Source organism: Canis lupus, chromosome 8 (assembly GCF_048164855.1).
Source record: "Canis lupus baileyi chromosome 8, mCanLup2.hap1, whole genome shotgun sequence".
In the NCBI taxonomy this organism is placed as follows: Eukaryota; Metazoa; Chordata; class Mammalia; order Carnivora; family Canidae; genus Canis; species Canis lupus.
This window is the reverse complement of record NC_132845.1, coordinates 36,396,453-36,423,439: the sequence shown is the minus strand read 5'-3', so window position 1 is coordinate 36,423,439 and position 26,987 is coordinate 36,396,453. Positions and strand designations below refer to the sequence as shown.

Sequence of the window (26,987 nt, the reverse complement as noted above, 5' to 3'; positions counted from 1 at the left end):
TGCCCCCAGGAGCCTGAGGGCAACCCCGCTCTCCTGGGATCCTGCTCCATCTCCCTCTTTAGCGACTTTCCGTCAGAGATGATTGGTGAAGCTCCTGCTTCTCCTGGATGGGCTTTCCTGTCCTGGGGGCACTCGCCAGCAGCTTTAGCCCGGCTCCTCGGGGCCCCTCCCCCCGATGCCTTTTGTTTATTTCTTTTTTTCCCCGTCTTCCTACCTTGATAGAAGCCTGAACTCTCTCACTGTAGCATTCCAGCTGTTCTCTCTTTAAATCTCAGGCCGAATTCGTAATTTTCAGGATGGTTTGAAGGTTATCTAGGTAATTTGGTGGGGACAGGAGACTAGGGGACCCTACTCTTCCGCCATCTTGCCCCCCTCTGAGTATTATAAATTCTTAATATAATTTGTATACTAACCTTTTATCAGATATATTATTTGAAAATATCTCCTTCCATTCTGCAACCTACCTTTTAGTTTTTTGTTTTTTCACTGTGCAGGAGCTTTTTATCTTGATGTATTTCCAATAATTTATTTTTGCTTTTGTTTCCCCTCCCTCCCATACACACATCTAGAAAGAAGTTGCTGTAGCTGATGTTTAAGAAGTTACTATCTGCGTTGTTTTCTAGGATTTTTACATTTTATGTCTCACATTTAGGTCTGTACCCAGTTTCTTTCGCGTGTTAGTGTCCGGTTTTCACAATACCATATGTTGAACAGATAGTCTTTTCTGCATTGGATATTCTTCTCTGCTTTGTTAAAGATTAATTGGCTGTACAGTTATACTTTCATTTCTGGATTTTCTATTCTGTATCATTGATCTGTGTATCTGTTTTTGTGCCAGTACTATACTGTGTTGATTGCCACAGCTTGGTGATATTACTTGAAGTCCAGAATTGTGATGCCTCCAGGTTTGCTTTTCTTTTCCAAAATTGCTTTGACTATTTGGAGACTTCTATGTTTCCATACAAATTTTAGGATTGTTTGTTCTAGCTCTGTAAAAAATGCTTTTGGCATTTTGATAGGAATTGCATTAAATATGTAGATGGCTTTGGGTAGTATAGAAATTTTAACAATATTCCTTCATCTAGTCCATGAACATGGGATGTCTTTCCATTTATTTGTATCATCTTCTTTCATCAGTGTTTTGTAGTTTTCAAAGTACAGGTCTTTCACCTCTCTGGTTAGATTTATTCCTAGGTATCTTATAGTTTTTGGCACAATTGTAAATGGGATTGATTCCTTAATTTCTCTTCCTGCCATTTCATTATTGGTGTATAGAAACACAACAGATTTCTGTGTTTTGATTTTGTGTCCTGTGACTTTACTGAATTCACTTATCAGTTCTTGTAGTTTGTTTGGTGGAGCCTTTTGGGTTTTCTATATAGTGTCATGTCATCTGCAAATAATGAAAGTTTTACTTCTTCCTTGCTGACTTGGATTCTTTTATTTCTCTTTGTTGTCCGATTGCTTGGCTAAGACTTCTAGTACTATGTTAAGTAACAGGGTTGGGGGGGCATCCCTGTCTTATTCCTGACCATAGAGAAGCACTCAGTTTTTCCCCATTGAAAGTAATTTTAGCTGTGGGGTTTTCAAATATACCCTTTATTTATGTTGAGGTATGTTTCCTCTAAACCTACTTTGTTATGAAAGTTTTTATTATGAATGGATGTTGTACTTTGCCAAATGCTTTTTCTGCATCTTATTGAAATGATCATGTGGTTCTTATCCTTTCTTTTATTAATGTGATATATCACATTGATTGATTAGTGAATATTGAAACACCATTGCAATCCAGGAATAAATCCCACTTAATCATGAGGAACGATTCTTTTTAATGTATTATTGAATTCAGGTTGTTAGTATTTTGTGGAGGATTTTTGCATTTATGTCCAACAGCAATACTGGCCTGTACTTCTATTTTTTTTTTTGTCATGTAATTATCTGGCTTTGGTATCAGGGTAATACTGACCTCATAGAATGTGGAACTTTCCTTTTCTATTTTTTGTAATAGTTTGAGAAGATAGCTCTTAACTTTTCTGTAAATGTTTGGTAGAATTTGCCTGTGAAGCCATCTGGTCATGGACTTTTGTTTCTTCAGAAATTTTTAAAATTTCTTTTAATTGGAATTCAGTTTGCCAACATATAGCATAACACCCAGAGCTCATCCCATCAAGTGCCCCGCTCAGTGCCCGTCACTCAGTCACCCCAACCCGCCGCCCACCTCTCTTTCCACCACCCCTTGTTCATTTCCCAGAGTTAGGAGTCTCTCATGTTCTGTACCCTCTCTGATATTTCCCACTCATTTTTTCTCCTTTCCCCTTTATTCCCTTTCACTATATTTTATATTCTGCAAATGAATGAGACCATATAATGTTTGTCCATCTCTGATTGACTTATTTCACTCAGCAGAGTACCCTCCAGGTCCCTCCACGTCAAAGAAAATTGTGGGTATTAGTCGTTTCTAATGGCTGAGTAATATTCCATTGTATACATAGACCACATCTTCTTTATCCATTCATCTTTCGATGGACACCGAGGCTCCTTCCACAGTTTGGCTATTGTGGACATCGCTGCTACAAACATTGGGGTGCAGGTGTCCCGGCGTTTCACTGCATCTGTATCTTTGGGGTAAATCCCCAGCAGAGCAATTGCTGGTCATAGGGTAGCTCTATTTTTAACTCTTTGAGGAACCTCCACACAGTTTTCCAGAGTGACTGTACCAGTTCACATTCCCACCAACAGTGCAAGAGGGTTCCCCTTTCTCCACATCCTCTCCAGAATTTGTGGTTTCCTGCCTTGTTAATTTTCCCCATTCTCACTGGTGTGAGGTGGTATCTCATTGTGGTTTTGACGTGTATTTCCCTGATTGCCAGTGATGTGCAGCATTTTCTCATGTGCTTGTTGGCCACGTCTATGTCTTCCTCTGTGAAATTTTTGTTCATGCCTTTTGCCCATTTCATGATTGGATTGTTTGTTTCTTTGGTGTTGAGTTTAATAAGTTCTTTATAGATCTTGGAAACTAGCCCTTTATCTGATACGTCATTTGCAAATATCTTCTCCCATTCTGTAGGTTGTCTTTTAGTTTTGTTGACTGCTTCTTTTGCTGTGCAGAAGCTTCTTATCTTGATGAAGTCCCAATAATTCATTTTTGCTTTTGTTTCTCTTGCCTTCGTGGATGTATCTTGCAAGAAGTTACTGTGGCCAAGTTCAAAAAGGGTGTTGCCTGTGTTCTCCTCTAGGATTTTTATGGATTCTTGTCTCACATTTAGATCTTTCATCCATTTTGAGTTTACCTTTGTGTATGGTGTAAGAGAATGGTCTAGTTTCATTCTTCTGCGTGTGAATGTCCAATTTTCCCAGCACCATTTATTGAAGAGACTGTCATTTTTCCAGTGGATAGTCTTTCCTGCTTTGTCGAATATTAGTTGGCCATAAAGTTGAGGGTCCACTTCTGGATTCTCTATTTTGTTCCATTGATCTATGTGTCTGTTTTTGTGCTAGTACCACAGTCTTGATGACCACAGCTTTGTAGTACAACCTGAAATCTGGCATTGTGATGCCCCCAGCTATGGTTTTCTTTTTTAAAATTATCCTGGCTATTCGGCGTCTTTTCTGATTCCACACAAATCTTAAAATAATTTGTTCCAACTCTCTGAAGAAAGTCCATGGTATTTTGATAGGGATTGCATTAAATGTGTAAATTGCCCTGGGTAGCATTGACATTTTCACAATATTAATTCTGCCAATCCATGAGCATGGAATATTTTTCCAACTCTTTGTGTCTTCCTCAATTTCTTTCAGAAATATTCAGAAGGTTTTAGGGTATAGATCCTTTACCTCTTTGGTTAGGTTTAGTCTTATGCTTTTGGGTGCAATTGTAAATGGGATGGACTCCTTAATTTCTCTTTCTTCAGTCTCATTGTTAGTGTATAGAAATGCCACTGACTTCTGGGCATTGATCTTGTATCCTGCCACACTGCTGAATTGCTGTATGAGTTCTAGCAATCTTGGGGTGGAGTCTTTTGTGTTTTCTATGTAGAGTATCATGTCATCAGTGAAGAGGGAGAGTTTGACTTCTGCTTTGCCAATTTGAATGCCTTTAATGTCTTTTTGCTGCCTGATTGCTGAGGCTAGGACTTCTAGTACTATGTTGAATAGCAGTGGTGAAAGTGGACATCCCTGTCGTGTTTCTGATCTTAGGGGAAAGGCTCCCAGTGTTTCCCCATTGAGAATGATATTTGCTGTGGGCTTTTTGTAGATGGCTTTTAAACATGTTGAGGAATGTTCCCTCCCTATCCCTACACCCTGAAGAGTTTTGATCAGGAATGGATGCTGTATTTTGTCAAATGCTTTCTCTGCATCTATTGAGAGGATCATATGGTTCTTGTTTTTTCTCTTGCTGATATGATCAATCACATTGATTGCTTTATGAGTGTTGAACCAGCCTTGCATCCTGGGGATAAATCCCACTTGGTCATGGTGAATAATCTTAATGTATTGTTAGTATCTTGTTGAGAGTCTTTGCATCCATGTTCATCAGGGATATTGGTCTATAATTCTTTTTGGTGGGGTCTTTGGTTTTGGAATTAAGGTGATGCTGGCCTCATAGAAGGAGTTTGGAAGTATCCACCTCTTTCTATTTTTCCGAACAGCTTTAGTAGAATGGTATGGTTTCTTCTTTAAACGTTTGATAGAATTTCTTTGGGAGATTTTTGATTACAGATTCCATCCTAAAGGTTTTGCACCATTGTATTTTCCTTTTCATTTCATTACGTGTATTTTTTAAAATTTGTTCTTTGATTTCCTGGTCCCCCCCCCCTTTTTTTTGTTTAGTATTTGCTTTCCAATTTTTTTTCTTGTTGTTGACTTCTAGTTTCATAGTGTTGTGATTAGAAAAGGTGCATGGTATGACTTTAATCTCGTATTTGCCGAGGACTATTTTGTGACCTTATATGTGATGTCTTCTGGAGAACATTCCACGTGCACTTGAAAAGAATGTATAATTCTCTGGGGCTGAAATGTTCTGAATATATTTGTTAAGTCCATCTTGTCAAGTGCATCATTTAAAGCCATTGTTTCCTTGTTGATTTTCTGTGTAGATGATCTGTCCATCCATAAAATTGGGGTATTAAAGCTCTATACTATTATTATTTTATTAACAATGAGTTCCTTTATGTTTGTTATAAATGACTTTATATATTTTGGTGCTCCTATATTGGGTGCATGAATAGCTCAATTGCTATATCTTCTTGTTGGATTGTCCCCTTTATTGTTATATAGTGCCCTTCTTCATCTCTTGTTACAGCGCTTGTTTTGAAGTCTAGGCTTTCCAATATAAGTATTGCTACTCCAGCTTTATTTTGACATTCATTTGCATGATAAATGTTTCTCCATCCCATCATTTTCAATCTGCAGGTGTCTCTAGTTCTTAAATGAGTCTTGTTGGCAACATGTGTGTGGGTCTTTTTTTAAAATTTATTTTGTCTTCTTATGACTTTTGATTGGAATGTTCAGTCTAGTTACCTTCAAAGTAATTATTGGTAAGTGTGTATTTATTGCTATTTTGTTGTTTTGTAGTTGTTTCTGGAGATTTTCTCTGATCCTTTCTTGGCTTTCTCATGTTTTGCTGATTTTCTTTAGTGATATATTTGGGTTTCTTTCTCTTTACTTTTTGCATGTTTATTCGTGGGTTTTGCTATATGGTTATCTTTATGTTTGTATATAACCTCTTCTGTGTATGACAGTCTGTATTAAGTTGATGGTCATTCAAGCTTGAACTCATTCTTTTTTCCTCTCTTCCTCCATGTTTTAGGTATATATTGTTATATTTTATATGCCTTTTTGTAAGTTTCTTGGCCAATTTTTTTACAGAAATATTCGTTTTTACTGCTTTATATTTCCTGTCTTTATACTGTCACTTTTGGTCTCTACTTTCTACTCAGAGTCTCCTTTCATAATTCTTGCAAGGCTGGTTTAGTGATTACAAACTCCTTTAGTTTTTCTTTGTTGGGGAAACTATCTCTTCTTTCATTCAGAATGATAGCATTGCTGGATGGATTATTCTTGGCTGCAGATTTTCCCATTCAGCACTTGGCATATATCATGGCACTCCTTTCTGGCTTACCAAGATTTTGTTGAAAGATATCCTGCTAGCCTTACAGGTTTTCTCTTATAAGTTAAGGATTTCTTTTGTCTTGTTGCTTTTAAGATTTTTTTCTGGGGATCCCTGGGTGACTCAGTGGTTTAGCGCCTGCCTTCGGCCCACGGCGTGATCCTGGAGTCCCGGGATCGAGTCCCACATCAGGCTCCCTGCATGGAGCCTGCTTCTCCATCTGCCTGTGTCTCTGCCTCTCTCTCTGTCTCTGTGTCTCTCATGAATAGATAAATAATATCTCTTAAAAAAATTAAAAAATAAAAATAAAAAATGATTTTTTTCTTTATGGCTATATTTTGCAAATTTAATTACAATATGTCTGGTCTAAGCCTGCTTTTGTTGATTTTGATAATACCTCTCTATGCCTCCTAGATCTGGATGTCTGTTTCCTTCCCCAGATTAGATAACTTTCCAGTGAGTATTTCTTCAAATAAATTTTCTGCTTTCTTTACTCTCTCTTCTTCTTCTGGGACTCCTATAATATAAATGTTAATATGTTTTGTGGAGTCATTGAGTTCCCTAAGTATATTCTCATGTTGCATTCTTCTTTCTCTCTTTTGTTCAGCTTCATTGCTTTGCATTACTTTGTCTTGTAGGTCATTAATTCGTTCCTTTGCTTCTTTCAGCCTGTGTTCATTGCATCAAATTTATTTCTAATCTCATTTATTATATTCTTCATCTCTGATTCTTTTTTAATTCTTTTATCTCTATGGTAAGCGTCTCACTGATGCCTTCCATTTTTTCCCCCAAGTCCCGTGAGTATTCTTATGGTGACTGCTTTAAATTCTCCATCAGGCATGTTACTTATATATCTCTTTGGCTTAGATCTCTGGTTGTGGACTTCTTCCAGTCATTATTGAAAGTGAGGTGTTGAAGTCAAAGACTATTATAATTAAGTATGTGTTTCTCCCTTCAATCTGTCAGTTTTTATTTCAGATATTTGGGGGCTCTATTTTTAGGTGCATATGTATTACATCTTCATGGATGAATCCTTTTATTGTTATAAAATGTCCTTCTATGTCTTTCAAGAGTTTTTGCCTTAGAAGTCATTTTGTCTGATATTAATATAACTACTTCAACTCTCTTTTAGTTATTGTTTACATGGAATATATATTTCTATCCTTTCACTCTTAATCTGTCTGTATCTTGAGATCAAATGTGGATCTCTTATAGACAGCATATATTTGGATCATTTCTCAAACCTATTCTTCTCATCTATGCCCTTTAGTTAGTTTAATATATTTACATTTCTAATGATTACTGATAATATCAGACTTCTACCATTTTACAATTTGTTTTCTATATGCCTTAAATACTTTTTATTCCTTAGTTCCTCCATTACTGTCTTTTATTTTGGATATTCTCTAACGTACTATTTTGGATTCCCCTCTTATTTCTTTGGGTATAAAATTTCAAGTTATTTTATTGGTGGTTGCCTTGTGGACTACAATTAACTTAATGTGTATAACAATGTAGTTCAAAGAGTACCAACTTAGTTTCAATAGTACACAAATACTTTGCTCTTATATACTTACCCTCCCCCCTTTGATTTTTGTTATTGTATGCCTACTAACTTAAGTTCATAAAATCGTTTTATGTAGTTCTTCCTAAATCTCATAGAAAAAAAGCAAAATTACGAACTAAAAACACATTGATACAGATTTTTATATTTATCTATATAATTAGCTTTGTTGTTCTTTATTGTCTAATTGTCTATTATCTTTTCATTTCAGCCTGAAGTAATTCCCTTTAGCATTTCTTGTAGGGGAGGCTACCAGTCACATATTTCTCAGTTTTTGCCTATTAGGGGATGTCTTAATTTCTCAATTTTTGGAGTATAATTTTGCCAGATATGGAATTATTGTTTAAAAACTTTTTTCTCTTGAGCATGCAATCGGTTTTTAAAATGTACCTGGACTTGTTTTAATCAGGTTAGCAAGAACATAGCCACAGAAGTAACTATCGTGAAGGAAGGAATCTTTACTCACAGTTCCCTAGAATCAGGACACATGGCATGCCATGGAAGACCACACAAGGAAAACAAGCATTGATCATGGTTTTATGGGAAGGAATGGACAAGGCAGGGGTACATGGGATAAGCTGGCTTAAGATTGGCTAGCTGAATAATTTCAGTGGGTTCTAGGATGTAGAGACTGTTTCTGGTTGTCAAGTACCTTAGAGTGATTAGGGAAGGGGAAATAGAGGTTTGTAGTGTAAGAAATCAGTAAAGAAGTTGTGGGGAGATATGGGGGCTTTGGATTGGTTTGTGTATCAGAACTATTCACAGGCAAGTCATTTGCTATATCTAGGAATTAGCTAACACTGGAAGGGGAAGTTTCTCCCAAAATTTGTAAGACCCAAGACCGTGGAGCATCAAGAATACAGAAAATATAGTTAATACTTAATACATTATCCCACTATTTTACAGCCTCAGTGGTTTCTAGTGAGGAGTATGCTGTTAATCTTAGTGAACATTGATTATTTGTGATGAATCACTTCTCTGCTTTCAGGATTCCTGTCTTTGGTTTTCAACAGTTTTATTATAATTGTCTGGTGTGGCTGTTTGAGCTTATCCTAGCATGTATGTTGGTACACTTCCCAGTGTCCCACAGGTCTCTTAAACTCTGTTCATTTTTATTAATTTCTTTACTTTTTCTTCCCCAGACTGGGTAATCTTAATTGGCTTACCTTCAAGTTCTCTGATTCTTTCTGCTGCCTGCTCAAATCTGCTTCTGCTGCTGTTCAGTCCTCTAGTAAACTTTCAATCACAGTTATTAAACATTTTACCATCAAAATTTCTGTTCATTTTCTTTTTATAATCCCTTTTTATTGATATTTTGTATGCATAAGACTTCATTCTCCTAATTTTCTATACTTGTCTCTGTTTTCCTTCTTCCTTCCTTCCTTCCTTCCTTCCTTCCTTCCTTCCTTCCTTCCTTCCTTCTTTCTTCTCTCTCTCTCTCTCTCCCCCTCTCCTCTCTCTCTTTCTGTATTCACAGTTTTTTTTCTTGTGACTGATTTCTAGTTTCATAGCATTGTGGTCCAGAAAGGATGTATGGTATGACTTTGATCTTTTTGAATTTGTGAGTCTTGTTTATGTCCTAATATGTGATCTCTTTTGTAGAATGTTCCATGGGTACTTGAAAAGGATGTGTATTCTGCTGTTTTAGGATGTAATGTTCTGAATTATATTTGTTAAATCCATCTGGTCCAGTGCATCAATTAAAGCCACGGTCTCTTGTTGATGTTCTGTTTGGATGGTCTTTTCATTGATGTAAGTAGAGTATTAAAGTATCCTACTATTATTGTATTATTATTGGGTTAGTTTCTTTATGATTGTTATGTTTTGTATATGTAGGTACTCCTATCTTAGGTGCATAAGTATTTATAGTTGTTAAATCTCTGGTTGGATCATCTCCTTTATAATGATACAGAGCCCTTCTTCATATCTTGTTACAGTCTTTGATTTAAAGTCTAATTATCCAATGTAAGTATTGCTACTCTGGCTTTCTTTTGATGTCCATTTATATGATAAATGTTTCTCTGTGCCCTTGTAAATTTAATCTTATTTATTTACTTTTCATGCCCATATTTCCTTTTATTTTAAATTTATTTAAATTCAATTTAGTAAAAAATAAATAAACAAATAAATAAATATTCAGTTTAGTTAAAATATAGTATATTATTAGTTCAAGGGGTAAAATTTAGTGATTCATCAGTTGTATATAACTGTTGCTCATTCCGTCAAGTGCCCTCCTTAATGCCCATCACCCCAATTACCCTATCCCTCCTCCAGCAACCCTCAGTAGTATGTTCCCTGTAGTTGAGTCTTTTATGGTTTGCCTCCGTTTTTTTTAAGATTTCATTTATTTATTCATTAGACACACACAGAGAGAGAAAGAGAGAGAGAGCGCACCAGAAACATAGGCAGAAGGAGAATCAGGCTCCATGCAGGGAGCCCAATGTAGGACTCAATCCTGGAACTCCAGGATCATGCCCTGAGCCAAAGGCAGACGCTTAACCACTGAGCCACCCAGGCATCCCTCCCTCTCTGTTTTCATCCTATTTTATTTTTAATTTTTCCTTCCCTTCCCCTATGTTCATCTGTTTTGTTTCTTGAGTTCCACATATGAGTGAAATCATATGATATTCATCTTCCTTTCACTAACTTATTTCACTTAGCATAATATCCTCCAGTTCTGTGGCAAGGTTTCATTCTTTTTGATGGCTGAGTAATATTCCATTATATATATATATATATATATATATATATATATATATATATATATATATATATATTCCACATCATTATCCATTCATCAGTTGATGGACATCTGGGTCCTTCCATATTTTGGCTGTTATGGACATTGCTGCTATAAACATTGGGGTACATGTGCCCCTTCAAATTGTATCCTTTGGATAAATACCTAGTAGTGCAATTGCTGGGTTCTATTTTTAACTTTTTGAGGAAACTCCTTACTGTTTCCCAGAGTGGTTGCACCAGTTTGCATTCCCATCAGCAGTGTGAGAGTCCTCCTTTCTCTGCATCCTCACCAATACCTGTTGTTTCCTGACTTGTTAATGTTAGCTATTCTGACTGGTGTAATGTGGTATCTCATTGTGTCTTTGGTTTGTATTTCCCTGATGCCAAGTGATATTGAGCATTTTTTCAAGTGTCTGTTAGCCATTTCTATCTTTTTTTAAGGAAATGTCTGTTCATGTCTTCTGCCCACTTCTTGACTGCATTTCTTGTTTTGGGGTGTTGAGACTGATAAGCTCTTCTTAGAGATTTTGGATACTAGCCCTTCATATGATATGTCATTTGCAAATATCTTCTCCCATTATTTAGGTTGCTTTTTAGTTTTCCTGATTGTTTCCTTTGTCTGTGGAAAAGCTTTTTATCCTGATGAGGTCCCAATAGTTCTTTTTTCCTTTTGTTTCCCTTGCCTCTGGAGACAGGTATAGCAAGAAGTTGCTGTGGCCCAGGTCAAAGAGGCTGGTGCTTATGTTCTCCTCTAGGATTTTGATGGATTCTATCTCATATTTAGGTGTTTCATCCATTTTGAATTTATTTTTGTGTATGGTATAAGAAAGTGGTCCAGTTTCATTCTTCTGCATGTGGCCGTCCAGATTTTCCAACACCATTTGCTTTTCCATTGGTTATTCTTGCCTGCTTTGTCAAAGATTAGTTGACCATAGAGTTAAGGGTCTATTTCTGGGTTCCATCGATCTATGTGTTTGTTTTTGTGCCAGCAGCATACTGTATTGATGACTACAGCTTTGTAATACAGATTGAAGTCTGGTATTGTGATGCCTCCAGCATTGCTTTTCTTTTTCAACTTACCTCATCTATTCAGTGTCTTTCTGGTTCCATACAAATTTTAGAATTGTTTCTTCCAGCTCTGTGAAAAATGCTCGTGGCATTTTGATAGGGATTGCATTAAATGTGTAGATGGCTTTGGGTAGTATAGATATTTTAACAATATTTGTTCTTCTAATGCATGAACATGGAATGTTTTCCTATTTATTTGTGTTTTCCTCAATTTTTAAATAAGTGTTCTATAGTATTCATACTATATCTTTTATCTCTTTGGTTAGGTTTATTTCTAGGTATCTTATTTTTTGGTGCAATTGTAAACAAGATCAACTTCTTGATTTCTCTTTCTGCTACTTTATTGTTAGTGAATACAAATGCCACAGACTTCTGTGATTTTATATCCTGTAATTTTGCTGAATTCCTGTATCAGTTCTAGCAAATTTTGGTGGAGTCTTTTGGGCTTTCTACATAGAGTATCATATTGTCTGCCAAGAGTGAAAGTTTCACTTCTTCTTTGATGATTTGGATGCCTTTTAATTATTTTTGTTGTCTGATTTCTGAAGATAGGACTTCCAATAGTATGTTGAACAATGATGGTAGAGTGAACATCGCTGTCATGTTCCTGAACTTAGAGGAAAAGCTCTGTTTTCCTCAATTGAGGATGATGTTAGTTAGCTGTGTGTCTTTTATATAAGGCCTCTTTGATGTTGAGATATGATCCCTTTTCCCCTACATTGTAGAAGGTTTCTATAAAGAATGGGTGCTGAATTTTGTCAGGTGCTTTTTATTTATCTATTGAGAGGATCATATGGTTTTTATCCCTTCCTTTATTAATATGGTGTATCATACTGATTGATTTGTAAATGTTGAACCAGCCTAACAGCCCAGGAATAAAACCACTTAATAGTGTAAATAATTCTTTTAATATACTGTTGGATCTGATTAGCTAGTATCTTACTGAGAATTTTTGCATCTGTATTCATTAGAGATACTGGTCTTTAATTCTATTTAATGCAGTTGTCTGATTTTGGAATCAAGTAATACTGGCACCATGGAATGAGTTTGGAAGTATTCCTGCCAGTTCTACTTTTGGGAACAGTTTCAGAAGAATAAGTATGATTTCTTCTTTAAAAGCTTGATAGAATCCCCTTAGGAAGCCATCTGGCCCTTGACTCACTTGTTGGGAGACTTTTTATTATTGATTCAATTTCACTGCTGGTTATGGGTCTGCTCAGTTTTTCTATTTCTTCCTGTTTCAGTTAGTAGTTTACATGTTTCTGGGAATTGATCCATTTCTTCCAGATTGCCTAATTTGTTGGCATATAATTGCTAATAATATTCTCTTAAAATTATTTTTCTACGGTGTTGCTTGTGATCTCTTCTCTTTCACTCGATTTTATTTATCTGGGTCCTTTCTCTTTTCTTTTTGATATTTCTGGCTAAGGATTTATCAATTTTGTTAATTCTTTCAAAGAACTAGAATCTGTTCTTTGAAAGAACTAATTTGTTGATTCTTGATCTGTTTTTTAAAATTTCTGTATCATTGATTTCTGTTCTAATATTTATTATTTCTCTTCTCCTGCTGGATTTAGGCAGCAGGATTTATTTGGTGTTCTTTTTCCAGCCTCTTTAGGTGTAAGGTTAGGTTGTGTATTTGAGATTTTCCTGTCTTCTTAAGGCCTGTATTGCTATATATTTCCTTCTTAGGACCACCTTTGTTGCATCTCAAAGGTCGTGAACTGTCATGTTTTCATTTTTATCTGCTTCCATGTATTTTTTATTTCTTCTTTAATTTCCTTGTTGATTCATTCTCTCTGTAGTAGGGTGTTCTTTAACCTTTGTGGTCTCTTCAGCTTTTTTCTTGTGATTGACTTCAAGTTTTATAGCATTGTATCCTAAAAATATGCATAGTATGATCTCAATCTTTTTGTACCAGTTGAATTCTCATTTGTGCCTAGTATGAGATCTATTCTGGAGAATATTACATATGCACTTGAAAAGAATGTGTATTCTGATGCTTTAGGATAAAATGTCCTGAATACATGTTAAGTGTCATTCAAAGTTCTCATTTCCTTATTGATCTGCTTACATGACCTGTCCATTGCTGTGAGTTGGGTGTTAAAGTTCCCTACTATTATTGTATTTATTATCATCAATGAGTTTCTCTAAGTGTTATTAATTGATTTATGTATTTGGCTCTTCCCCCAAGTTAGGGGCATGAATATTACAATTGTTAGGTCTTCTTGTTGAATAGACCAAGGATATATTATGAAATAGTGTCCTTAATTTCTTATTAGTTATTTGTTTAAAATCTATTTTGTATGATAGAAGTATGACTACTCCAGCTTTCTTTTGATGTCCATTAGCATGATAAATGATTATTCACCCCCTCACTTGCAATCTGGAGGTACCTTTGGTGGTAAAATGAGTCTCTTCTAAGCCACATATCAATGCATCTTGTTTTCTTTTCTTTTCTTTTCTTTTCTTTTATTTATGATAGTCACAGAGAGAGAGAGAGAGAGAGAGAGAGAGAGGCAGAGACATAGGCAGAGGGAGAAGCAGGCTCCATGCACCAGGAGCCCGATGTGGGATTCGATCCCGGGTCTCCAGCATCGTGCCCTGGGGCAAAGGCAGGCGCTAAACCGCTGCGCCACCCAGGGATCCCTGCATCTTGTTTTCTAATCCATTCTGATAACCTGTGTATTTTGATTGCAGCATGTAGTCCCTTTACATTCAGAGTAATTACTGAATGATATGTATGTGGTGTCCTTGTATTACCTATAAAGTAACTGTTCCTTTCTAGTATTTGTTATTTTGGAGCTCTCGTTCCACTCAAAAGTCTCCTTTAATATTTCTTGCAGGGCTGATTTAGTGTTCACAAATACCTTTAGTTTTTGTCTTGGAAACTCTTTATCTCTCCTATTCTGAATGACAGTTTTGCTGGATAGTGTATTCTTGACTACGTATTTTTCTCATTTAGCACATTGAATATATCATGCCAGTCCTTTCTGGCATGCCAGGTCTCTGTGGAAGGTCTTATGCCAGCCTTATATGTCTACCCTTTAGGTTAAGGACCTCATCCCCGAAGAGCTCTGAGGATTTTCCCTTTATCTTTGTAAATTGCAAGTTTCACTATGATATGTCTTGGTCACCCTATCTTTGTTGATTTTGAGGGGAGTTCTCTGTGCCTTTGGACTTGAAGGCCTGTTCCCTTTCCTATATTAGGGATGTTTTTAGCCATAATTTGTTCAAATAAACCTTCTGTTCTGTTTTCCCACTCTTCTTCTAGAACTCCAGTGTTATGGATATTGTTTTACTTTATGGAATTGCAGAGTTCCCAAAGTCTGCCTTTATAATCTAATAGTTTTCTTTCCTTATTTTCACCTTCATTATTTTCAATATTTTATCTTCTTTATTATTGTTTCACTCTTCTGCTTTGGTCATCCGTGATTTTATGGCCTCCACTTGGGATGCATCTTGGGTATAGCATTTTTTAGTTCAGCCTGACTAGATTTTAGTTCTTATATCTCTACAGTAAGGGATTCTCTAGTGTCTTCTATGCTTTTTTCAAACCCAGCTAGTATCTTTATATACATTGTTTTAAATTCTAGTTCAGACATCTTACTTATCTCTATATTGATTAAATTCCTGGTCATGAATACTACCTCCTATTCTTTCTTGGGATGAATTCTATCTTGTCATTTTGTCCAGAAAAGAAGAAAAACAACAGCAATAACAACAACAGGAGAAACAGGAACAACAAAAACCTAGATCCTGGGTGTGTTTTGGTCTGCTTGTTAAAAGGAACTATATCCTAAAATAAGAAAGAAGGCATGCATATATATGTGTGTATATATATTTCCTTTATATTTTTTATTTCATATATATATGTATATACACACATATATATAATAAAACACAGTGAAAGGAAATAAAAAATATATAAAAAGCATATATAAAAATTAGAAGTAGAAAAAGAATTGAAAAGAGAAAATTACTGACAATAATTTTAAAAATAAAGGATAAAAGTATAAAGGATGCTAGATCCTATTTCCCTTAGAGCTGAAGCTTTGCAGTCCTCTCTGATCAGTAAACTTGATGTGAACAAGTTGTGATCTTCTGGGAGAGGGCCCTGTTGTGCTGATTTGCAGGTGGACTTGCCCTTGCGGGGCTGTGCTTCCAGGGCACAGGGATGCAGGGCTTGGTGTAAGTGGCTCCAGACTCCACTAGATGGCACTGCTTTGCTCCCTGAAGGCTTTCAGCACTGATAGCTGGGCCTGAAAATTCACACCCCTCACTCTTCTGTGATTTCTCACAGAAAAGCAATCAATCAGTCTTGTCCCTCCTGTTTCCATCAGAAGTCTGCCTGTGTCTGAGCTTTTTTTATATCAGGCACATGACTGAGTTTCAAAACTACAAATTGTAGGGACTCCCATGGTACCAATCCACTCTCTTCCTCCCGGGGAGGGTCTTGCCACACTTCTGCCTTTGCTGAACCTGTCCCAGGAAAGCAGTCACAGGACCACACAGTGGTTTGAAGTTTATGGCAACACAGAGCAGAAAGCTGGCACCTAGACTAAGGTTTCTCAGCTGGCTTCCATGCTCCTATACCTGGTACAGTGCAGCACTTAGCCACCACCAATTCTTGTGACTCAGGGGATCCTCAGAGCATGATGTCACACCTGGGATTTCACCCGGTTTCATCACCTGAACACCCTTAAACCAGCATGACTCCCATTGTAACAGACTTCTAAAAATTCCGATTTTGTGCTCCATTCGGAATACTTTGCAGTAGCCTCCTTAATCAAGCTCCCTTCCCAATGCTGTATCTACAGCTATATCACACCAGATTCAAGTCTCTGCACCTCTTACCCTCCAAAAAATGGTTGCTTTTTGACTTATAGGCTTGCAGTGTTTGTTCTCTCAGACCTCCGATTGCTTTCTTGGGTGTTCAGAATGATTTAATAACTATTTAGTTGTATTTGAGGAAGGAGACAAACTTAGGGTCCCGCAAATCCTCCACCATCTTAATGCCTTACTCTTACTTTCAATATGTAGATAACTTTTTAAGGCTTGCAATGAGTCTCTTTTCGGCAGCATAAAGATGGGTCTGATTTTCTAATTCACTCTGTCATCCTGTATCCTTTGATGGGAGCATTTATTCCATTTACATTCAAAGTAATTATTAGTAGATGTGCTTTTATTGCTATTTTGTTATATGTTTTACGATTGTTTTGTAGTTTTTCTCTCATTCCTTTTCTTGGTTTTCTTTAGTGATATGCTTAGATTCCTTGTTCTTTATTTTTTGCATATATTTAATTTTTGATTTGTAATTTCATTTATTTTATATAAAAGATCTTCTGCATATCATCGCCTGTATTAAGTTGATGGTCACTTAATTTTGAACTCATTATTTACATGCCCCCCTTCCACGTTTCAGATATTTGGCATCATATTTTACATCCTTTTTATTTTATGAATCCTTTAAGTGATTTTCACAGAAATTCTTAATTTACTGCTTGTGTGTTTTTTACTTTTTATATTCTCCTCAATGATCTTTACACTCAAAAGACTTCCTTCCCTTTAATATATCTTATAAGGCTGGTTTAGTGGTCATGAACTCTTCTAGTTTTTGTTTGTCTGAAATATTCTTCATCTCTCCTCCTATTCTGAATCACAGCCTTGTTAGATAAAGTATTTGTGACTGCAGATATTTCCCTTTTAGCATTTTGAATACATCACTCCATTCTCGTTTGCAATTTTCTGCTGAAAAAATCAGTTGACAGTCTATGGAGTTTCCTTTGTATGTAGGTATCTTCTTTTCTCTTACAACCTTCAAAATCCCTTTTAATCACTTTTTTTGCCATTTTAATTACAATGTGTCTTGGTATGGACATCCTTATGGTGAATTTTTGACAGATCTATTTATTTATTATAGTTTCAAGTTTTATTTATTAAATTTTATTTAAATTCAATTTGCCAACATATAGTATAACACCTATCACTCCATTTCACCCACCTGCCCCCACTTCTATAACCCTTTGTTTCCCAGAGTTAGGAGTCTCTCATGGTTTGTTGTCTTCTCTGATTTCCCCTATAGTTTAGGAAACTTAGTTTCCCTCGTTCCTTTCTTTTCCCTTCTTATATTCCACATATGAGTGAGACAATATGATAATTGTCTTTGTCAATTGACTTATTTCACTCAGCATAGTACCCTCCAGTTCCATCCATGTTGATATAAATGGTAGGTATCCATCCTTTCTGATGACTAATATTCCATTGTGTGTGTGTATATATATATATGTGTGCATGTGTATGTACGTGTGCATATGCCACATATTCTGTATCCATTCATATGCTAATTGACATCTTGGCTCCTTCTGCAGTTTGGCTATTGTCAACAATGCTGCTATTCACATTATGGTACAGGTGTTCTGTCATTTCACTACCTCTGTTATCTTTGGGGTAAATTCCCAGTAGTGCAACTGCTGGGTCCAAGGGTAGGTCTATTTTTAACTTCTTGAGGAATATCAACACAGTTTTCCAGAGATGAATTCTACCTCTCAATTTCCATCTTCCTTCACATTTTCCTTCCGCAGACACCAATTAAGTTTTTTCTCACCACTTACTATATCCACTAACCATGGAGTCTACAACTTAAAATAGTCGATCTTCCCTAACAGTTCTGTTCCCCTTTTATTTCATGTTGACTAACAGAACTTTAAAAAAAATTGACTTAGTGATAAACTGTTTTGGAAATGTGCAACCACGTACGCCTTTTTAAAAGAAATCCTGGAATCTCCCTATGTCAAATAGGGAGATATCCAACGAGAGAGGGCGTTCTCATTACAGCTGCTTCAAAGACTCTGTTCCCAACCACCGATCTCACGTGGCAATCATTCTACTTTTCTTCCTTTCCATATAAAACTACTATTTAAAATTTACAAACAAAATCCAGGGCCGCCTGAGTGGCTCGGTGGTGGAGCGCCTGCCTTCGGCTCAGGGTGAGAGCCCGGTCCCGGGATCGAGGTCCGCATGGGGCTCCCCGCAGGGAGCCTGCTTCTCCCTCTGCCTGGGTCTCTAACTCTCTGTGTCTCTCATGAATAAGCAAAATCCTTTTTAAAAAAGAAAAGATCCATTCCCTCAGACGAGATCAATTTTTCAGGTTGTGGTTTCATATCCTAAGCATCCCCTGCACACATTCTTCCTTTCCTTCTCACTCCTCTGAAGGAACAGCCGTCCGCACGGGAGGGCCTGCGCCACCTGGGCCGCACCATCTGGGCCGCACCACCTGGGCGGCACCTGCTGGTCCGCGCGCGCGCTGCGTGTTTTCCGGCGAGTGCGCGAGAACCTTCCAGAAGGCGTCCGTCCACGCGGGCGCGCCGGCCATGTTGGTCTTCCTCTCCCGTGGAGAGCTGCTCCGTCGCAGGAGTCGTGCGGGGCCGGGGCGGGCCGAGGCTGCACGTTTCCAGGAGGGGCGCGCTCGAGCGCTCGGAGGGCTCCAGGGCCGTGAGCGCCCCGCCGGCCGGCGCTCGCCCCCAAGGCGCGCCCACTGCGGGGCCAGGGCGCCCGGAGGAGAAGGCCGCCTGGGCACCCTGCTAAGAGGCGGGCCGGGGCAGGCGTGTTGAGGGGGAGTCGCAACCAGTACTTACCACTGCGAGGCGTTGCCCGAGCTTTCCTCTGCGGGTTTCAGGAAGACCCTCTGGAGGTGATTGGACATTTTAGAGGGGCGGGAGGGGCCGGCACCTCCAGGGAAGTGGGCAACGAGGGGCCGAGGGCCTCCCGAGGGGCGAGACCCGGAGCGACCCGGTGTTGGGCTGGACGGCGCCCAACGGGTTCGCTGCGAAAGGAGGACCCCAGCCTTCGGAAGGAGGCGACGCGGCTGCCAGAAACCGGAAGGACCGCAGCGGCTGACGACGCGGCCCGGCCCCGGCCTCTGGGAGGAGCGGCCCGAGTCTCCGCCCCCCGCGAGCCGACGGCGTCGCGCCAGAGCCAATCGGAGTCGACGCGGGAGGCGGGGCCTTAATGGCACCGCCCCCAGCAGCGCTGGGTCCGTGGGGAAGACCGCGCCGGACGGGCTCGGCCGACCCCGCCCACCGCAGCCGCCAGCCGGGCCCAGCTCAGTCAGCGGCTTCCGGCATCGTCACATCCGGTCGCCGAGGTGACTGGCTCGCTAAAGCACCGCCCCGATGCTACGATCCAATCGCAGAGGACGTTTGGTGTCTCTTCTTCCGGATCAACGAACGAATCACGAGAGGATATGCTCAAGATGCCTACGCAAAATAAAACGCTTCCGGGGTCATTGGTAAATTTTCTGCCAATGCGCTCGCCGCTCCTGCACGTTTCTCTTTCCCGCCAGCGCCGGAGGAGACGTCGGCGGCGGCTCTGGACTAGTGCCTGACGCTGTGCGCGCCTCTTAGACGCCTGCCCGTGGGCAGCGCTCTGTTTATTGCCGCTTCCTGCGCTTTCTCGTTCATTTCCTCTTTCTTGAAGTTTTGCCTCTCTTCTTAACCTGACCTTTCCCTCCACCGCGCGTTCATCTCATGCCTCGGTCAAAGTCATCGTCAGAGTTAATCGGCTGGTTCTCTGAAAGTTCGCCCTCCATAGACATCTTTTTTCCTCTTCACTTGGCTCTCCGGAGAAATTCTTTTCAGAAGTCTCCCGGCTCCCGGTGTTGAATCCTGCATCCGAGAGACCGGCCAAGCCCCTGGTGGAAGGGCGGGCGGTGCCGTTCAGCCGGGGCTGCAGGGAGGCGGCGGCAGGAGCGGCCGACGAGGGCGTCTTATGAGGGACAGGCGGTGGAAGTGTGAACTGGCGCATACTGACTGTCCGGCCTCGGGGGCCGAGTCCCCTGGCCCCTCATCCCCTAGCTCCGTGGTAAGCGCAGTGAAACGACAGTGTTCCGACAGGTTAAGAGAAAGCACGACTTCCTGAGCGCGGTGCTCTGTGGTAGTTTCGGTGGCACAGAATCCTGCGTGTGTAGCTGGCGTCTGTCTTTCAGTCGAGTATGTCCCGCACTAAAAGGGGGCGAGGTGCTCAGCCCTTCATAGGGGCTGGGTTTCCGTCATTCTCTGATCTGAATAAGTTGCCCATTCTTGGCTTCTTCCCTGCTTCATCATTTATTTCTTACCTTCCACACTCAATTCTCCTCCTACCCATCATCTCTTCCTATGTACGAAAACTCATTGTCACAGGTTGGTTTCCCTGGGAAACGGACTTTGTCCGGTGTATTTTGGCGTGAGGGAAGTTTATCAGGGATCAGTATAGGGGAGGGGAGGGAAAGGAAGTGAAGCTGGGAAGACGGAGTAGTTCGGTTGTGGTGCCTCCTCTCAACAAAGGCCTTAGCCTATCCCACAGAGACCTCTAGAATACGATGGACTTTCAACGTTTTCCCCAGTAGGAATGCAGGCCTTGCCAAGGAAAGCTGTGTGACCTTAGTTAGGCAAGGAGGTTCTCTTCAGCCAAGGCAATTACTCAAGGAGGCTGGTAGCTGAGACGTGTCTGCTGGCAGCACTCCCAGCAACCGGTGGAATAAGACCTTTATTCCTCGAGGGAGGCCCCAGAAGTACATCACAGCATCCGCAGTAGTCATTAAATCCCTCATTCAACTGTTGTAATTAATTCCATTTATCTCACATTCATTCGGATCTGTACTCAGCAGCACTATTAATTATTCCTTCACTCTGGGTGCATTTGGGAATATGCTTCTTTGGTTTTCCTCCTCCTTTTTCGTCTACTTACTCCTCATTCTTTTTTTGGAGGCTTATCCCTTCCTTCTCAGCCATTAAATAAAAGAGTTTCTTAAGTCTTGATCATTGATCCCCTTATTTTCTCGAACTGTTATGTCTCACGTGATTTCAGGCATGCTCATAGCTTCAATCACCACTTCTACGCATTGCTATACTGACTAAACACTTATGTAATACTACGTGCCAATTAAGAGAAGTTAGAGTGTGTTAAAGTATGTATCTTGATAGCAAATGATATTGACAAATTTAAGGAACAACTGACAGAAATGAGAAGATTCATAAGTCAGCACATGTAGAGGATGATTTTACATACATCTCTGAGAAATTAATAGTTGAAGCAGACAAAAAAAGTGGCATAGGTATCAAATTTCTAAACAAAAAATGAGATCAAGCCAGTAGATGTGTAAATAACTCCATTCAAGGTATATAGTTCACTATTATTTTTAAAATGCATTAAGTAATTTTTGCAGCTGAGGTTATGACGTCAGGGTCATGAGCTCGAGTTCTGCATCAGGCCCTGTGCTTGGTGCAGAGTCTGCTTGAGATTCTCTCCTTTTCCCTCTGTCACCGCCCCCTAAAATAAATAAATAAATAAAATCTGTAAAAAAAAAAGATAAACTGTTAGCAAGATTGATCGAGCAAGAAAAAAAGAAGATACAAGTAAGCAAAATCCAGAATAAAAAGGGAAAATAGCTATAAATACTATAAATACAACAGATTTTTTTTTGCAAGTATTATGAACAGCAGTTATAACACACCACTTGCTGAATCCTGCTACAATGATTAACTACCATTAGCTGCTGGTTCCTTTATCTAACTTACAAAAGAGAAACATTTTAAGAACTAAGACAAATTTTGAAAACTGAGGGAGCTGAAGGCTGTTTTAAAGAAATGAATGTATATGGCAAGGGAAGAAGGTAGCTGCAGTCTGGGGTGGAGAACAGGACACAGTGAAAGAACAGGCTAGAGAAAGGCTGTTCACATTGTCTTGGGACAATCAATGTCTCCTCAGAAGAAATTTAAGGAAATAATCCAGACCTCTGGGAAAGTCAGCAAAAGAAACTGAGGTGAAGCATTGAATAAAATAAATTAATTTTACCAAGAGACTCAGGCATTCATTTTTCTATATCTCTCTTCCTCAAAATCCTAAGACAGATCACAGGGACACAGCCTCTTTCAAATTTCCGTCTTTAAGTCCAGCAATACCTTGACTGGAGGAGTTGGTTTGGGGGTAGGCAGCAAGTGGGAATTATTAACTGATTTGGAGATACCTAGAATTCTGTGTCCTAGAGCTCAAACTCACCCCCTCCATTTTACTAGAAAATGGCATAGATAAAGGTCAGGCCATTGGCCCTTGCCCAAAACACATTACCAGGTAAAGCAGCCAAAATCAACAGGAAACTAGGACATCACAAACCAAAGTAACTAAGAACTGAAGGAGTACAAGCCCCTCCGAAGAAAGAGGTTGGAATGATTGAAACACAATACCACCTGAAAAAGAGTTACTAAACCATACCAAAATTTATAATATGCATTATCAATCAAGATTATAAGGAAAATTAAAGCAATAGGAAACTGCCCCAAGTAAAATACAGAAAAAGAACAAAATGAACAATACAGGGTATAAGACATATGAGTTAAAAAATAAAATACATGATATTAATGGTAGATTGCATACAAAGAAAAACTTAGGAAACAGAGGAATGGAAATGTTGAAGGGCAGTAGGGAAGGATAAAAGGAAGCAAATATAAAAGGAAAAGTTAATATCTGTGTAAGATAAAAGTACAAGTGGAGCAATCGGCTGGCTCAGTCAGCAGAGCATGGGACTCTTAATCTTGGGGTTGTGGGTTCGAGCCCCATGTTGGATGTAGAGATAACCTGGGAAAAGAAAATGTTTAAAATAAAAGATGAAAGTACAAGTGCCAATATCTAGATAATATGAGTTGCAGAAGGAGAAAAAAACAATTTTTTAAGCTCTAAAAACTAATTTTCCAGTATTAAAGAAAGTAGAAAGCTGTAGATGAAAAGAGCCACCAAGAAATGAGTAAGGGAGGGACACCTGGGTGGCTCAGTGGTTGAGCGTTTGCCTTTCACTCAGGTTGTGATCCTGAGGTCCTGGGATCGAGTCCCACATCAGGCTCCCCGTAGGGAGCCTGATTCTCCCTCCGCCTGTGTCTCTGCCTCTCTCTGTGTGTCTCATGAATGAATAAATAAAAGCTTAAAAGGAAATGAGTAAGGGAGATAAGAAAAAAATGTATAAAAATAGTGAATATTTTTAAAATATATATGTCTTAATTTTGTTATTTTTTTGAGGTGGTGTGCAGAGGGAGAGGATCTTCAAGCAGACTACCCATGGAGCACAAGCCTGAGGTGGGTCTGATCCCACTACCCATGAGATCAAAACCAAAACCGAGAGCTGGACACTTAATCAAGTGAGCCACATAGGTGCCTCTGAAAGTAGTGAATATTAAGAATATTAAAGATAAAGAGAATTTTTAAAGCTTCCAGAGAGGAAGAATATGTTAGTTATATAATGCTGCATAACAAATTACCATAAATTAAGCAGCTCAAAAACTCCCACACAATTATTATCTCACAATTTTTGTGGGCCAGAAGTCCAGGCACAGCTAAGCTGACTTACCTGTCTTCAGGTCTCTCACAGAGCTGCAATCAAGGTATAGGCCAAGACTGGGGTCTCACGTGAAGGCTCAACTAGTCAAAAATCCAAATTCAAGCTCCTAAGGTGGTTGGCAGAATTCAGTTCGTTGTGACTGTTGAACTAAGATCCTCACTTTCTTGCTGATTGTTTTGCCAGAGGTTTCTCTCAGTTCTTTGCTATGTAGACTACCAAAAAGATTTTATCCAGTAACTACTGATAGTACGAGAAAGATCTGAAACCCACTCCAATTTGTGCAGAAGTGATTGGTTATTTTAAGAGAGTGTGAGGGAGGGGTGAGTGAAGGCTCAAGCGGGGGGTCAATGAAGTGAAAAATTACAAAAGGTGGGTCAGAGTAAATGCAATTAGGCTAGCCGTGTCTGCTAGCTGGGAACGATCAAAGATAGAATTCTATGCCCCCCAGAGACTGGGAGACAGAGGCCCTATACTTCCTGATTATATCTCAAAGCAGTGACTTTCAGGTCCTGAAAAACACACATCTGAATTGTAGAAGATACATATATATCTCAAAGAGACAGAGGAATGATTCAAAATTGTAAGCCCTTTTTAGAAAATGCTATAAGAGGGAGGCCAGGAACCTTCATTAGATATTGGTTAGAACAGAGAGTAAATTCTTCTGGTAGTATAGCGTTTTCTCAGGCAGGCATTTTAAGGGGTAGTTAAAGTCATCCTGAGGACACAGCTTTGGTTATGTTGTTAAAGTCATACTAGGGTTTGGCTGTCTCCTAGTGCAGAGATTTGGATGGAGTCTTTATGTTCTGAAAGCTCATCGGCACTCAGAGCCTCCCAAACTGGCAGCTGCTTTACCAAAGTCAATAAGAAAGAGTCAAATAGCAAGATGAAGGTTATAATCTTACTTAGCCTAAACATAGAATTGATATCCCATCACATTTGATGAATTCTCTTGGTTAGAAGAAAGTCACTAGGCCAGCCTATACTCAAAAGGAGTTGATTACACATGAATGTGAATATTAGGAGGTGGGGATCATTGGAGGCCATCATGCAGTCACCTACGAATGAGCAAGCATTAAAAAAAATTGTATTGGCAAAAAAAAATTGTATTGGCATCGGATATCCCGATAGAACGTTGATAAAAAAAAAAAAAACAACAATGGAATTTTGAACTGCTAAAGGACAATTGAAAAGGTGAAACTATGGCTCTTATGCAAAATTAAATGAACCCGTATTTATGATTTCACTTAATTGATTAATTAATAAGGGAACCATTAGGATGTTAAAGTAGATCCAAAACAAAATCCCAAGAACAGATATCTGTTTAGGCAATCGATACTGTTTAAATGCTAATAGATATAATTTAATAATAGGTGTATAACTGATCAATATCCACAGGGCAATAAAATTAAATGTAATGTAACATTTAAACCATTTTAAATCATCTCTTCCACAGAGGCTTGGGGAGGAGCATGGAATCAATTGCACCTCCACCATACAAAATTCATTTGCAGAGGGAGGGGCAAGATGCCGAAGAGTAGGGTCCCCAAGTCACCTGTCCCCACCAAATTACCTAGATAACCTTCAAATCACCCTGAAAATCTACGAATTCAGCCTGAGATTTAAAGAGAGGACAGCTGGAATGCTACAGTCAGAGGAGTTCACGCTTCTATCAAAGTAGGAAGGTAGGGAAAAAAGAAATAAAGAAACAAAAGGCATCCAAGAGGGAGGGGCCCCCCGAGGAGCCGGGCTAAGGCCGGGGCGAGTGCCCCCAGGACAGGAAAGCACCGCCTGGAGAAGCAGGAGCTTCACCAATCTTCTCGGACAGAAAGGGGCTCGCAGGGAGTTAGAGCAGGACCCCAGGAGGGGCGGGATGCCGCAAGCTCCCGGGGTCACTAACAGACACCTGCGCCCCGGGGAGAGTGCGCTGAGCTCCCTAAAGGGCTGCAGTGCGCAAGGCTGGACCCGGGAGGGGCTCGGGCGTGGCTCCACGGAGGGGGCTGCACGGCCAGGAGCGCGATTCCAACAGCGCAGGCCTAGGAGCCCAGGGCGCCGGCGGACACAGCCCAGGATCCGATTTCCCCCCGGGACAGGCAGAGGCCAGGAGGGCCCAGGACAGCAAGCATCCAAGCCCCTGCAGGCTGAGAGCTCTGTAGTTACTGCGGGAGCTGAATCCCGGGCTCCAGAGCTGGCCGCCACCACTGTGGTTGTTCCTCCTGGGGCCTCAAGGAGTAAACAACCCCCACTGAGCCCTGCAGGCAGCGGGCAGAGCAGTTCCCCCAGTGCTAACACCTGAAAATCAGCACAACATGCCCCTCCCCCAGAAGACCAGTTAGACGGACAAGTTCCAGGGGAAGTCAAGGGACTTAAAGTATACAGAATCAGAAGATACTCCACCGTATTGTTGTTTTTTTCTTTTTGATTTCTGTTTGCTTCCCCCACCCTTTTTATTCTTTCTTTCTCTTTCTTTCTCTTTTCTCTTTTCTCTTTTTCTTCTCTTTTTTCTTTTTTTCTTCCTTTTTTCTTTTTTCTTTTTTTCTTTTCTCTCCTTCTTTCTCTCCTCTCTTTTTCTCCTTTTCCCAATACAACTTGTTTTTGGCCACTCTGCACTGAGCAAAATGACTAGAAGGAAAACCTCACCTCAAGGTAAAGAATCAGCAACAGTCCACTCTCCCACAAGAGTTAGAAAATTTGGATTACAATTCAATGTCAGAAAGCTAATTCTGAAGTACTATTATAAAGCTACTGGTGGCTCTAGAAAAAAGCATAAAGGACTCAGGAGACTTCATGACTGCAGAATTTAGATCTAATCAGGCAGAAATTAAAAATCAATTGAATGAGATGCAATCCAAACTAGAAGTTCTAACGACGAGGGGTAACGAGGTGGAAGAACGAGTGAGTGACATAGAAGACAAGTTGATGGCAAAGAGGGAAACTGAGGAAAAAAGGCAAACAAAAGACCACGAGGATAGATTAAGGGAAATAAATGACAGCCTAAGGAAGAAAAAACCTACGTTTAATTGGGGTTCCCGAGGGCACCAAAAGGGCCAGAGGGCCAGAATATGTATTTGAACAAATCATAGCTGAAAACTTTCCTAATCTGGGAAGGGAAACAGGCATTCAGATCCAGGAAATACAGA

The 26,987-nt window shown here is 39.7% G+C and overlaps 1 protein-coding gene across 1 annotated transcript in view; it reads right to left on the bottom strand.

Annotated features, from left to right (window-relative positions):
* LOC140638154 (olfactory receptor 11A1-like) overlaps window positions 1–19,614 on the bottom strand; it is a 53,560-nt gene extending 33,946 nt beyond the window's left edge. The window contains exon 1 of the mRNA XM_072834944.1: window positions 19,121–19,614. The gene's annotated coding sequence lies outside the window, so the exon portion shown is untranslated. The remainder of the gene's footprint in view (window positions 1–19,120) is intronic.
* Between the last annotated feature and the right edge of the window lie 7,373 nt (window positions 19,615–26,987).